The 14,604-nt window shown below is 38.0% G+C and overlaps 1 long non-coding RNA gene across 1 annotated transcript; it reads right to left on the bottom strand.

The window, feature by feature from the left end:
- Window positions 1-739: 739 nt before the first annotated feature.
- Window positions 740-13,148, bottom strand: LOC130683953 (uncharacterized). The gene is made up of 3 exons (XR_008998089.1): window positions 12,952-13,148; window positions 5,893-5,998; window positions 740-1,071 (listed from the first exon to the last, which is right to left on the bottom strand). It is a non-coding gene; the product is annotated as an uncharacterized LOC130683953 (long non-coding RNA).
- Window positions 13,149-14,604: the final 1,456 nt, after the last annotated feature.

The raw sequence follows: 14,604 nt of genomic DNA, 5'->3' as shown, positions 1-14,604 counted from the left end.
CCTGGGTCCAAGCCCACTCATCCACACTTGAGTGGGTGGCTGCAGACTGACCCACTGTGGGTATGGGAGATCCCTACGGGAGTTCAAAACTGTCAGCCATTCTAGGCTCACCTGCTTTCTTGGGGCAAATATTGGGTTTTCTTGGTTAGAAGGTTGGAGAAGCTAGACAGACACCTATTGAGCTAAAATATGGTATTACCACTTTAAATTAAAAAAGTAATAGCTAACACATATGGAGTGCTTCTTCTGTGCACACTATAAGTGCCTCATATGCATGAACTCATTGGCAGGCTAGTTTTAAAGCTTTATCTTGTTAACCACTATGGCAACAGTCAAAAAGTATTTTTTTTTGCAAAGGTCAAAACATGACCCATCCCCTCAGCACTGACCCACACCACCATCGAAGAGGCCCAGCAAACCTAGGAGTGGAGAGGGGCAAATGGAAACCTGTTCAGACTGAAGACTCTCAGGAAGCAGAAGCCCTTTAAAAGGCTCCATCTATGTGCATTTCATTGGCTGACCTCCCTTTCCTATGAGGGTCAAGGGATTAAACTCACTCACATGCTTTCCAGTCACCACAGCACCTTTCTTGTAAGGAGTCCATGCCCCCAGGCTAGAGGTGACTCCAGGCACCATTCCCCAATCTCCCCTATAAATAAATATCCCTTAGGTTCCTTTAGGCTTTGACCTAGGATGGCTATGGAGAAACTGACATGGGAAATTAAAAAACTACAAGAAATGTTTTCTAAATGTTTAATTGCATTTATCATAGGTCTGAAAATGTAACAGGGGTAACACATACTTCCCTATAATTTTCTTCCTTTCCCACCAGGCTCCTTGGGAATCAGATGCACCAGACACGTGGTAGCTCTCCAATCCTGATGATATATCCACAACATCGTCTCCTTGCTGCTGCTTTCCCATCTCTTGAACCCCAGTAAAAATGCCCTTGTTCTGGCCTTCACTCTCTCTTTAATAGCTTCTTGGACTGTTCTCTTCAATTTCCCCTTCATTCTGTCATCAGCAGCAGCACCGTCTTCCTGCTCAAAATCACCCAAGAGTTCCCGTCACCTGCAGATGAATATCCAGAGTCCACATTGCACATCCAAATCCCCTAAGATCCACCCTTAAAACCACCTCTCCTGTCTCAGCTCTCTCTCATGAGTTCCATAATCTCCAGGCCCAGCAGGCCTGATCATGTTCTCAACTTCCCTAACTTAGTCTCTTCCATCTGTCAAAAACCTCCTTTCCAATCTCCATCCGTGACTAATTCATACTGGGAAATCCATCTCGCTTTGCAGCATCCAAATCAAAGGCCAGCTCCTCCAAGAAGCCTTCATATCCCTCTTGTCTCCAACCTCAAACCTCATCATTAGAAAGGACCACAGCTACTCTAAATTCTCCATTTCTGCTTTCTTGCCTCTCTTTGAGCTCCTCTCAATTACCTGTGCTTATGTCCACATTAACCTCTGGCTGGGATCATTCTGAGTGAATCACTCCAAACCCAAAACTGTCCTGGCACACAGTAAGCTCATGGGAGTTTGGCAGATTGCAGCAGTGGCCCCCATTCTACACCTCTGTCTGTATCTACACCCTTTGCCTTATAATTTTGTAGCACCCAGGCATCCAACTGACTCTGGGTTTGAACATGACATTTCCTTTGACCAGCAGAATGAGATGGGAGGATGATGTGTTGATTCTAAGTTCAGACCCAACATGCATTGCATGTTTCCAGTCGCTCTTACGCAGCGTTGCTATCGTCACAAGAACATAGCTAGGCCAGCCTGCTGGAGGGAGGGAGATAAATGGAGCAGAGCTGAGTCATTCCATTTGCTGTAGGTGAGAGCAGTGTAAATAAGCCATGTGAACTTGCCCAGCGAAAGATCCGCAGGGCCTCTAGATAACCTCCCACCTTACCCAAAGGCATAAGCAAAAAATCCTTATATTGGATGCCTCCAAGGTATTGTGGGTGTTGGTGACACAGCATTTTAACTGGAGATAACTCACGCAGATGGTAATTTGAACCAAAGTGCACCCAGCCAACAGCAAGGGTTGGTAGATAGATCAGCGCAATGTTCCTCCTTTAAAGTCTTAGATATAAAGGTGAAAAAAATATATCTACGCCCACACACACACATATTGGTGTATATAGATATATACCAAATTATGTATGAAGTTAAAATAATGTATACGTATACACATACTATATGCATACACACAAATATATGCTGTTCTATATATATATATATATATATAAAACATCTGTTTATTTTCATTGATTTGTCTCTGGAAGCACACGTAAGAAACAGCAATAAACTCCTACAGAATGGGATAGGGGCATAGGGCAAAAGAAAGAATTTAGAGTTTGTTTTATATTCCTTCATGTATTTCTTGACTCTTAACAATGAATATATCACAATTAATTGACAATCAAATTAAAATAAATAATTCATGCTAATGTAGAAAATTTAAATCTGTAAAAAAGAATGAAGCAAAAACCTTAAAACTTCTCAAGCATTTTCTTTACATATTCCTTCTTTGCTTTTATTATTCGGACACCTCCACTCTGAGATGAAACATGCATTACTATGATTTTGCCAATTATTTGAACATTTCATCTTTACTATTTGAACTTTTTATCAACTTATATCATGTTAGGACAATTATATAAGGTCAAAGGGTGGAGATATTTGCCTTACTTACTATAACCCCCAAATCTTTAACCAATCATCTGTGCCATATTTATTTAATAATACTACCCCACATTTTGAATTATTTAAAACTCTTTATTTTGCATTTGAATTACTGTAGTTTTATAGTATGTTTGACATTTGGTAAGGCAGATTTCACCTTTTTCAAATTTAGTTTAATTTTTGCATTTTGAGCCATTCTCATGCATTTGTGTCTAGCTGAATCAGAAACAGGCTGTCAAGCTGTCAACAAAGATTCAAACTGAAATTTGAAAATTTTGTCTCTCACTAAAATCTAGGAGTTTTGTTCCTTCCCCACACTTCTCCCTCCTTTCCTCTCCTCTTCCTTCTTGATTTCATCTTCTTGTTTTCATTGATTACTATTTAAATAATAATGCTTTTCCACATCCAGAAAATAAAAAAGAAACACACTGATCAAATCTCAACAGGTTGCATTTTGTTTTTGTTTTTGCATGATGCTTTAGATATTTTAAGGTGGAGATCTGAAATATAACAGAAATAAGCATATTCTTCTACCCAAATTTCCCTTCACCCTCCACAGTTATGACAGTTAGGAAATTGGTGTATTGTTTTTCTTTGCATTTTTAACCTGTATTTTTATAACACACATTTATCCACAATATACAGTATTGTTTTGTATATTTAAAACTTCTGTACATGAAGTGTCCTTTTGTAATGAAAGTTTTTCTTCGGCCAATACTACATAAATTTCCTTCTTAAAGATCTTGTATATTTCTTGCTTAGTTTACTCTTGGTTATTTAGAATATTTTCCTTGTTTTAATGCTAAATTCACTTGACATACATTTTATTGATGGCTCGTACAGCCAAGATCCCTAATGAGATTAGCCTCTGCTGTCTTTCTTTTATGCTTCCTAAGTTAGTCTGATGAGCACTCCTGGTGGAGAAACAGGAATTCAGAAGAAGGAGAGCCTAATATCATTTCCACCCAGACAAAAGAAGAATTCTGATTTCATCACGTTCACCTGGTTATCCAGGCTATGAGGGAACCTGCTCTGTCTGGAGGATGCTCATGATCAGGGCTTCTTGCTTCCTATTGGGAAACTCCAACAGGGGAGTCCTGCCTGAGATCATCATCTGGGGAACTAGTGCCTGGTTCTCATCAAGTGCCTGTCCCTTGAGCCTAGGACTATGCCTGTCTGAGCAGAAATCTGGTCAAATTCTGGTCTTACTCTGAATTTGGCACCAGTATAGTATAACCCTAAGACCCTAAACTATGCACCAACTAGATTTTCCCAGATTATATCTGCATAGATATTTCTGATCTCATCTTGAGCCTACATTGAACCTTTGTCCTTCAGACTGGCTGCTGTCTCACCATGTATTTTGGGCATGTAGTGACTTATTTGGTTTTCATATATTGCTTTGAGTTCTTACTACGTCTCCATCCAGGTTCAGTTTTTTTTTCCTGCTTCTAACATCTTGATCCAGCCAGGCACATAATCAAACTACGCTAGGGATGGCAAAGCATCCCCCAACCCCCAAACCATGATAACCATGAATTATTGGTGAATGGAAAACTATGTTAAGAATAATTTAGAGGTAATATCTGATTTCAATTGGAAAGGACTGCCTGCCACTGGCAGGTGAAGTGATGGTGCATGCTTATGTTCTATCATTTGTCTTATGCCATCCACGATGACAAATGAAGACTGTAAATCCTTTGACTATGAACAAATATACATCCAATGAAGGTAATAAGCAAACAACAAAGTAAAAAAAAAACCCTTTGTAACCAATTCTAGGTGGTGCACTATTTTACTTTTTCTGTATATTCACATATGCATAATGGTGTACAGCATTTCTTCTGTGTGTAAAAATATCACACTATAGTAGGTGTAGAGGGGTGGAAAGGTAGAGGACAGTACCCAGAATTATTGAATGTGGCATATTATGTCTTCCAAAGATGGTTGTAACTATATCTCCCATATCTCAGGCTCCTCTGGAACACTGAAATTATGTCCCATATCAAGAGGTAGTGTCTCTATCTGCTCCCCTTGAATCTGGATGGGTAACTGTGACTTCAATCGATAGAGTACCATAGCAGTAATGCTATCTGACTTCTGAGGCTAGATTATGAGAATGCCATTCATTTTCATTTTGTTTTTTGAGGAATTCCGGTTCTTGGAAGCCAGCCCCCATATTGGTAGGAAGCCCAAGCATCTATGGAGAGGTTCACATGGAAAGGAACCTATGTTCACTGACCCACAGGCCTGGATGAGGTCCCAGCCAACAGTCATCATAAACTTGCCACCCCTAGAGTGAGACATCTTAAAGGTAGATCTATCAGTGCCAAGACAAGCATCTACATTATGCCACCAGGGACCACCTTGTTCTTACCATCTTCCTTCTGAGACTGGATTAAAGCTAGTTTGGAAGCTGTGTTTTGCTGGTCCTGAAGATTCAGTAGAAGGAAGCGTGGTTCAAGTTCTGGATGATGAAGCTGTTCAAGTAATCTCCTGTCCAACTTTCCCCTCGAGGAATCCTTGTCTATTTGCTCAGGTACTTCATGAGCTCTCTTATCTCAGCATCTTAAAAATACTTATTGTGAGTCTGCTTACTGACTTCCAGCTGCCTCAAAGTTTTGTTTCTTGCTTTCAGGTAATGTTTTCATGTTTTCCTGCTAATATTCCTTCAAAGGTGCAGGTTAGGTAGCATTATGTTCAATAAAACAATCAGATATCACTAAGATGTGTAACAGAATTCATATTTAACACAAGACATCGGTCAAGAAAAATAGGTAAAAGTTCATGGGTATAAGTATAAATTCTTGCATTTAAACTAATAAGGTCTATTTTACCTACCTTGGTGCAGGAGATACGTAATTCCATGCATGGCAACTTAACTGCTTAAATTGCTCATAAAATCCAGGCAAAACCAACTATAAATAGAATCAAAACTGAAGAAGAATATGAGAGTCCCTGTGTTTGGCCTAGGAGAGACTAAAATTTGGTTTCTGTGTTCATTTTTCAACACAAATTCAGGAGGCAACCATAAGAAAGCATGCTGAAAATGGAATGGTTTCCCATTCAAAGCAGTAAGCTCCCACCTAGTTTACTAGAAGCTTAAATGTTCTGTTAGAAACTTTATATAGTTTAAGGCACTAGTGGTCTTTTAGGTCCCTTCAAACACTGTGATTCTGTGTTAGAATTGAATCCTTACCCCAAGCTCTACTTCTTCACACAGCCACAGAGCAGTCTTCCTGGAGACCAGGTCTTCCAAGAACATAGTGATTCTCATGCTTCAAGAGCGAGGCACTGATACCTTCCTAATTTAAAAGGGATGAGATATGAATTTCCATAGGCAAAATACTCATATGCAAAAATGTAACTTCATTAATTTTATTATTACTGGAATCAATTGGCTCTTTAGCCCCCATTTCCACTTAGCAGAAAACTTAATCCTGCTAACCCAAAGTAATTTACAGTTCCATTTTAAAGTTTAGTTTATTTTAGGTAAATACTTAAACTCATAATATTATTCCTGACCTCTATTCTTTCACAAAAAGGTTGTTCTTCCTTCCTGTTGAGTTTACTTTTTTTGTTGTTGCACCCTTTTAGAAAATAAGAATTATTTGATGGGTGTGTAATTATGGCATATAATGTACAGAAATACCAAAGTCACCCATTTTTAGTGTACAGTTTGTCAATTTCTATATAAATAGCCTGCTGGGGTTTTGATGGAGATGGTGTTGAATCTCTAGATCAGTTTTGGGAGAATTATCATAGCAATCTTGGATCTTGCAATCTACAAGTATGGTATATATCTCATTTTATTTAGGTCTTCTGTAACAACTCTTAGAATTGTGTTACGATTTTAGGTTTAGAGGTCCTACGTATATTTTAACTTTCCCTAAGGATTTCATCTTTCAAAATGCTATTGTAAATGGTATTGCATTTTTAATTCCAGTTTTAAGTTGTTTATTTCAGATACATAGGCATAAAATCGATTGTTGAATGTCAAACTTATATCCTGTGACCTGGTTGGAAGCCCTTGTTAGTTCTAATAACATTTTGATAGATTACTTAGGATATTCTATGTACATTATCATGTTGTATGCAAATGAAGACAGTTTGAATGCCTTATTTTATGCCTTTTATTTGACTTCCAGAACAATATTGAGTAGAAATGTTGTGAGAGTTGGATTTCTTGCCTTCTTACGGAAAGTAGGTGTTAAGAATTCAGTCTTTTACCCTTGAGTATGATATTAGCTATAGATTTTTCATAGATAATCTTTACAACATTGAAACAATTTTCTTATATTCCTAGTTGTCTGAGGATTTTTATCACAAAAAGATGTTGAATTTTGTCACATGTATGTTCATGTATGTATACTCAAACATGATTTTTTTACATTTAATCTGGTTATATAATAAAGTACAGTGAATAATTTTCAAATGATAAATGAGCCATTAATCCCTGGGATAAATTCCACCTTGTCATGATATACTACCTGTTAATATATAGATTGAACTATAATTTGTTAATGATTAGGGATTTTCTGCCTTTAATCATAAGAGCTATTGGCCTGAAGATTGCTTTTCTTGTAATTTCTTTTGTTTGCAGATGAGGGTAAAACTGGCCTCCTGACATGATTTGGGAAACCTTCCTCCAAATTCTCTTTTCAAAAGAGTTTGTGCAGAACTATTATTTATGTCATAAATGTTTGATAGAATTCACCCATGAAGATTTCTTGGCCTGGAGTTTGCTTTTATTTTGGGGGGGGGGGAGGATGTTTTTAATTAAGTATTTGTTTTAAAATTTGATATGGATCTATTCAAGTTTTCTACTTCTTCTTGGGTCAGTTTCTGTAATTTGGGTCTTTCAAAGAATTTTTTGGTTTTATCTAAGTTGTAAAATTATTGGCACAATTTGTTTATTACATTCCCTTATTATTATTTTCGTAATGTTTATAGGATATATAGTGATGTTCCTCTTACATTTCAATTATTGGAAATATATCTTCTTTTTTATGGACTCAAGCAGTCTATTTAAAGAAACAACTTTGGGTTCATTGATTTTTATCTACTGTTTGATTTCTATTTTATTGACTTCTCTTATTTTCATTACTTCTACTTACTTTGGGTTTATATTGCTCTTCATTTTTGGATTCTTGTGTTGGAAGCTCAGATCATTTATTTTATACTATGTTTTCTAACCTAAACATTTAATATTTTATACTAATCCCTGCTTTAGCTACTGTCCACAAATATTGATATTTTCTGATGTCATTTTCATTCAGTTCAAAATACTATCTAAATTTCCCTGTGCTTTATTCTTTTACTCACAGGTTATATACATCAGTGTTGGTCAATTTCCAAATGTTGGTGATTTTTTTATGTACGTTTCAGTTCTTAGTTTATAATTTAATTTTATTTGTTAGAGAACATACTCTAAATAACTTTAGATCTTTTGAACTATTGAAACTTGTTTTATGGTCACCATATAATCTAAGTAGTGCCATATAATCTTTCATGTGGACCTGAGTAGAATGTGTATTCTCCTGTTGTTGGGTGGAGTATTCTAGGGATGTTACTTAGGTCAAGTTGGTTCACAATATTATTCAATTCTTCCATACCTTTACTGCTTGTTTTAATAATCATTTGACTAGTTATTCTAATAATGACTGAGAGAGTAGTGTTGAAATCTTTGGCTATAATTATGCATTTGTCTCATTCTCCTCTTAGTTCTATACATTTTTGCCTCAGAAATTGATGAAACTGTTATTGGTTGCATATGCTTTTAAGAAATACTATGCTTTCCTGATGTATTCACCATTTTTTCATTATGGAATACTCCATTTTATCTCTGATAATATTGCTTATCCTGAAATCTACATTGTATAATATTAATATAGACATCCCAGCTTATTGCCTAGTGTTCACATGGTATATAATTTTCTATTCCCTTACCTCAGTATGACTTTATATTTAAAGTGGGATTTCTGTAGTTACATATATTTGGGTCTTGTTTTTTTTTTATCCTCTCTCACAATTTGTCTTCTAACCAGAGTGTCACAATGAGTAAAATTTAGTGTAATTATTGATATGATAGGTTTAAATCTGCAATCTTCCCCTTTGTTTTCTATTTGTCCCATATGTTTTTTTTTCTGTGTTCCTGCCTCCCTTTCTGTAAATTATTATTTTAGTGTTCATTTATTTCCATTATTGACTTATTAGCTTTTCCTTGCTTTTATTTTTAGTAATTGCTCTAGGGAATGCAATATACCTCTGTAACATATCTCAGTCTCCCTTTAAGTAATATCATTATCACCTCATGAATCATGTAAGAATCTTACAACCATACACTTCCATTTATCCCCTCCCATCTTCTGTTTTCATTCACCTTTTATTTATGCATATGTTATAAATAGTATTATTTTTACTTTAAACATATGCCTTTTAAAGACATTAAAAGTTAAAAGAGAAAAAAGTTGTTTTATATTTACTCACATGTTTATCATTTCTAATGCTTTTCATTCCTATTATGAAGGTCTGAGTTTTCATCTGGTATCATTTTCCTTCTATCTGAAGAACTCCCTTTAATATTTCTTGTACTGCAGGTCCACTGGTGTTAGATTATTTCAGCATTTATCTGAAACATTATTTCATCTTTATTTTTGAAATATACTTTTGTTAGTATGGAATTCCAGGTTGGCAGTTTTATTTTGCACTTTTCCCCATGGAGGGAAATTGGAGGGTGTAATCAGGGAGTTTCTATGTGCTGTGGTTATATTTATATTTCAGAAATATTTTGTGGACAGTATTATGAAGTATTGTTTGGCTTGGGGAAAGTCTGCAAGCAACAGAAACAGAAGACTTAAAATAATGCAGGAGAGATTTGTTGTGGCCTCAAATGGGTCAGAAGAGGTGGAGACGGTAATAAGAAGGTTGGCTCGGAGGTTCTATTACAGTAGAATGCAAAACGTGGTGGAGAAGATGAATCCTTGCACCTTCGTTATGGCATGTGAGTGAGGAGAGGTCCCATTATCGAGATGGGGATTTACAGGAGGAGGAAGAGGTTTGTGAGGTCAGTGATACTTAGGTTCTTGGTCTGGGTGACTGTCCCAGATGTCAGCGTCTCCACGGAGATGAACCCCTCACCCATGTGGGGACGAGGTACAACTTCTAGCTCTTGCCACACTGCTCCTCCAGTGAGATAGACCCTTATTTTTCTTCAAGCTAATGAGAATGGTATCTCACTTTGTACTCTGTGTACACAATAACGAGGGTCTCCCACTTCCAGGACTCTAGCTCTGTCTTCTTCGAACCCAGACTGGGCAGGCCCAGCTTATGTCCTTAGGCTAAGTTCATGGTGCTTGTCCTGTGGCCACGAGTCAGAGGCATCTCTAACAGTGTTGGCCTCATCAGCCTCTTGTTCTGTCTGCGTTGACCATCCTTCTGGTTCCAGCAAGTTGCACAGCTGAGTTTGCCTGAAGTTATGAGATTATTTAGACTTTTCTTTTCAACTTAGAATATGAAACAAGGATAAGTCATTCAACTTCCATCACCCACTTAACCCCTGTGTAAACTGTCTGCGGGATAGAATAATAATTACCTTTTTTCAAGGACAGAGTTGTGGTGGGGGAGTCAATTAAGTTTCGCACTGTGCTTTGGGATCTTTCAATGAAAGACTCGGGGTTATTACTGTTAACAAGATACCAAAGGGATATTTGCCAGCAATGACTCCCTTTGAGCCAGCATGTCTGTCATTAGTAATTTGGGGGCTTGGCACAGAGTCATGGGAATGTTTTAATGGCTTCTGTTCAACCCCAGAAATAGATCTTGAAGTTGCAAAAAGAAATGCTTGTTTTCTCTGTTCTCTATTTCTGTACACGTGGTGACCCTCAGGGGAGATCTCAGGTTCCCTGGAAAGGCCAAAAAAGTGGGCAACAGGGTCTTATGCTGCCCCAATAAACTGACAGCTGATAGTGCCTGGCCTTTTCTAGAGAATGATTTAGAGTTGGGTTTTACTACTAGATAGAAACTTTGGCCTAAGCTGCATTTCTGGAACCACCTGGACATCTTGCTAATTCATTGAGTTTTGGGAATGGTAGGCAGGAGACTCTTTCTCTAAAAAATACTTGGAAAATGTTCATTAGTTTGAACAAGTTATTTGATTCCTAAGCCAACTCCCAAGTCTTTTCCAAAACTGTCATTATGAGTCAAGACAAAAAGTTGTCTGTCTGGGACGCCTGGATTGTTCCTAGAGACATGGGCAAAGCATATGCATGTCCAACCAGGCTTGTTGATTGGCCCCTCTTTGGAGAATCCATGCTATAGTTTATTTTCAATCAATTAATAAACTGCTTTTTAAACACTACCTGTGTTCCTACTGCTTTAGTGTTTTCCTTCATTTTTGCTCCATTCTTTGCTTTATGTTTAATCAGTTGTTTTCTCGGCATGATATATTGGAAAAAACAGTAGATATACTCAGATGAGAAATAGCTTGGACCCTTATTGATGGTGATCCTGAGGAAGTCACTTAACCTTTATGTGTTTCATTTTACTCTTTGAAAGATGGTGCTCAGCAGGATAGTTGAGATGACTGGGCCAATATGCGTAGCTGTTTCAGATGTTGTAGTCACAAAGGGTCCTGTAAACCTGTGAAGCAGCTGTATATCAGGCAATAAGGTGTGGCGGGGACTGTGGCAAAGTGTAGCATGCATGCTCCATTCACTGGAAATAGCCATTACTATTTATAGCAAATGCTTTTCAGACTTTGTTCCTTTTCTCTTTTTAAAAACAAACAGGGAATTCATAAATTTATATAAAGTCTCCTGATTTTTAAATGTTGGAACTCATTTTCTTTTGAAAAAGAGTGTGGGACAATAGCAAATAGTTGTGGGCTGGGTATTGGTTTGACATTTGTGGTTTATTTGACTCTTTGTTCATCAATTTCTGCCTTGTTCCTCTTCCTTCTCTAAGACTTTGCTTTTTCTACCCATTTTCCCCCTGACATCAACAATGTTTTCTTTGCATTCTCCTAAAGTAACACCAGATTCTTTGCTTGGGACATATTCACACAAACCACGATTTCCTCATTCTTCCTTCAGGCTCATTCCGATTCCCGTACCTTCTCTCATAGCCAACGATGCAAGACATCACCAAGCCCACTGAGTTTTGAAGCAGTTAAGTCTACTCTCTCATTCCCAAAAGTAGAGAACAAACCTTCCTACTTTTACTTAAAAAAAGGAAAAAGTCTTGGCTGTTGATATGATCACCAAGAATGCCAACTCATCAGCCACTTAGGGTCATAATGTGGCTGAGTTTGCCAATCCTTGGTCACATAAATGATGCCAGTCCTGACCCTGGGAAGGAGTTGGGCTAAAGGAATCACGACAGTGTGGCTCCATTGCCTTTCCAGAAAAATATGCTAAGGAAGCCCCAACCACTGATTGTTTAATAATAAACTATGCCATGGAAGGTATGTTCTTCCCCCAAAATGAGCATGATTCTCCTTAGTTGCAACATCTTGCCTTCCTTTAACTCTTTTCTCAGGGAAAATGTGATATTCCATTTAGGACAAGAAGATACTTCTTTGGAAATGGTGTAATCACTCTTGGCATGCATACCACAGCTTTCTACTCCTTCACCAGTGGCAGACATCACTAATGGGTAAGAGCCCTCTTTCCACTGCATCTAGATATGGCCACAAAATCTTTAATATACATGGCGGTGTCTCCGGTCATTTGGGGTCAGAATGTGCATTAAAAATACAATAGGTCAGAAAGTAAAAATAACCCAAATATCCACAAACCAGTAAATGGAGAATAAAATGTAGCAATTCATATACTGGAATGCTATTTGCCAATAAAAAGGAATGGAGTATGAATACATGAAGCAACATGAATGAACCTCAAAACATCATGTGAAGTGAAAGAAACCAGCCACATAAGGTCATATATTATTTAAGTCCATGTATATAAAATATTCAAAAGAGGCAACTCTATAGACAGAAAATAGATTAGTAGTTATCTGGGCCTGGGATAGGAATGAGGAGTCGGCTCAAAGTTGCTATTTTAGGGTGATGGGAATGTTCTAAAATAAGATGGTAATGATGGTTGTACAACTATGTAAATTTACAAAAAATCATTGAACTTAATGCCTAAGTGCACTATAAACTTAACATAAGTGCATTCAATATTATGTAAATTCTTACATCTCAATAAAGCTGTTAAAAAATCCAAACAGCAGGCTTGTCTGTTTGTCAAGATATTACCTGGGGTCAGGGAACCAAGGTGGACAAGCGACTCCAGAATCTTCCACTGACTTGCTGTGTGATATTAAGAAAGGGCTTCCTTTCTCTGCCTGAAGTTTCTTCATCTGTAATTTGAGGTGTTTGTGCTGATACTTTCTCAGGAACTTTTAAGCTCTACCAGCACCTAAGAAGAGCAAAAGCAAGGATAGTTACCACTGTTGTTTTGCCACAGTTGCGTACAGGGCTGTCAGTTTTGGGGAGGAGCTTGCTCTTCTGTCAATGCCTGGCTGACTGCCCTGCACGGGGTGTGGAACAGAGCTTGACTATGGGTGCGAGGGGATTCGGAATACGAACACTTAGGGCCTTCAAACACAGTATTAAAGCTATTTTCTAAGAATGTCATGTGCAGTGGACATGCAAAACAGCGACAGCCCTGCCCTTTCCATTGTGTTTTTAGTTCTCTTCAGAGGGTATAAAACAATGGGGGCAAAAACATCATCACCTATTGTAATGTGGTCTGCTTGGGTAAGTAGTTACAGTGATGAAAAGTGGTAGGTGTGTGTGTGTGTGTGTGTGTGTGTGTACATACCCTTGTGTTGGGTGTGTTGTATGGGATGAGGATGGGCTTTAGAGAAAGATAAACCTAAATTCCCTTCCTGGTCTTGCTTTATATCCTGTGGAACCCTCACTTAACCTTTCTGAGTCATCTGTAAAATGGGGATAATCTGACCTATCTCACAAAATACTGTGACGTTTAAAAGAGATCTTCTGTCAAATATCTAGAGTAGTTCCAGAAACAAGTTGGGTGGTTCCTAAATGTTTATTTCCTTAAATTCCTGTTCTTTATGTCCCCTTTACCAAGGCCAGGGTCTGTCTGGAGATGGCTGGGCATAGTAGCAAAGGCTAAAGAAGTTGTATAGTTATTTGGTTAATTAGATACACAAGTGCAGTCAACTGAGGGTAGGTTAGTTGAAAGGGAACCTAGATGTTCTGAGTGACTGTTAACTCAGCCCTCTGGGTGGTGACTCTGGAAACGACTCCCCTGAGTTGCCACTGTAACCTTCTTTACTTCTGCCTTTGACTTTAAACTTCTCAAATTGGAGTTGTAACTTTTGTTAAGACTTTTTGGTTAATGAATATTCCTTGGCACCAAGGCCAAGTGAAAACCTCAGATGAGAGTTATTTTGAAGGCAAATGAGCCCCAGGAGCCCACCCAAACCTTTTACTTCACATTTAGCCAAAGCATCCATGGTCTGTTTCTGCCTTGGGACACACCAGGGGCTGACCTTTCAGCCCCTGTATTCTTTCAAGACAAAGCCAGAAAAAACCCTGGAAGGCTGGTGCTATCAGATTTTCCAGGGCCACACACGCTGAGGGACAAACCCACTTCAGTAGGACTTTGCAGATCTTTGCGTGTCTCATTCTGGTCACAGAGATGCAGAGATGTGACAAATATTCTTTAGGGGCAAGGGAGGGATGGGGATGAACACTTATGGGGCCTCTTTTATGCAGGACACTTGAGATATTTGTTTAAGATGGAAGAATAATTCTGAATGTCTTTTTATATATCAGAGTATCTCAGACTCTGTTGAAAAAAATTAAGCAATGCAAAAGGGCACTGGGTAAAAAGAAAAAATATCCCCACACCAACCCCACAGCTCCATCTCCACTCAC

Source organism: Manis pentadactyla, chromosome 5 (assembly GCF_030020395.1).
Source record: "Manis pentadactyla isolate mManPen7 chromosome 5, mManPen7.hap1, whole genome shotgun sequence".
NCBI classification, from domain to species: domain Eukaryota; kingdom Metazoa; phylum Chordata; class Mammalia; order Pholidota; family Manidae; genus Manis; species Manis pentadactyla.
Note: the sequence above shows the minus strand (reverse complement) of the source record. Positions and strands in the feature narration are given on the sequence as shown.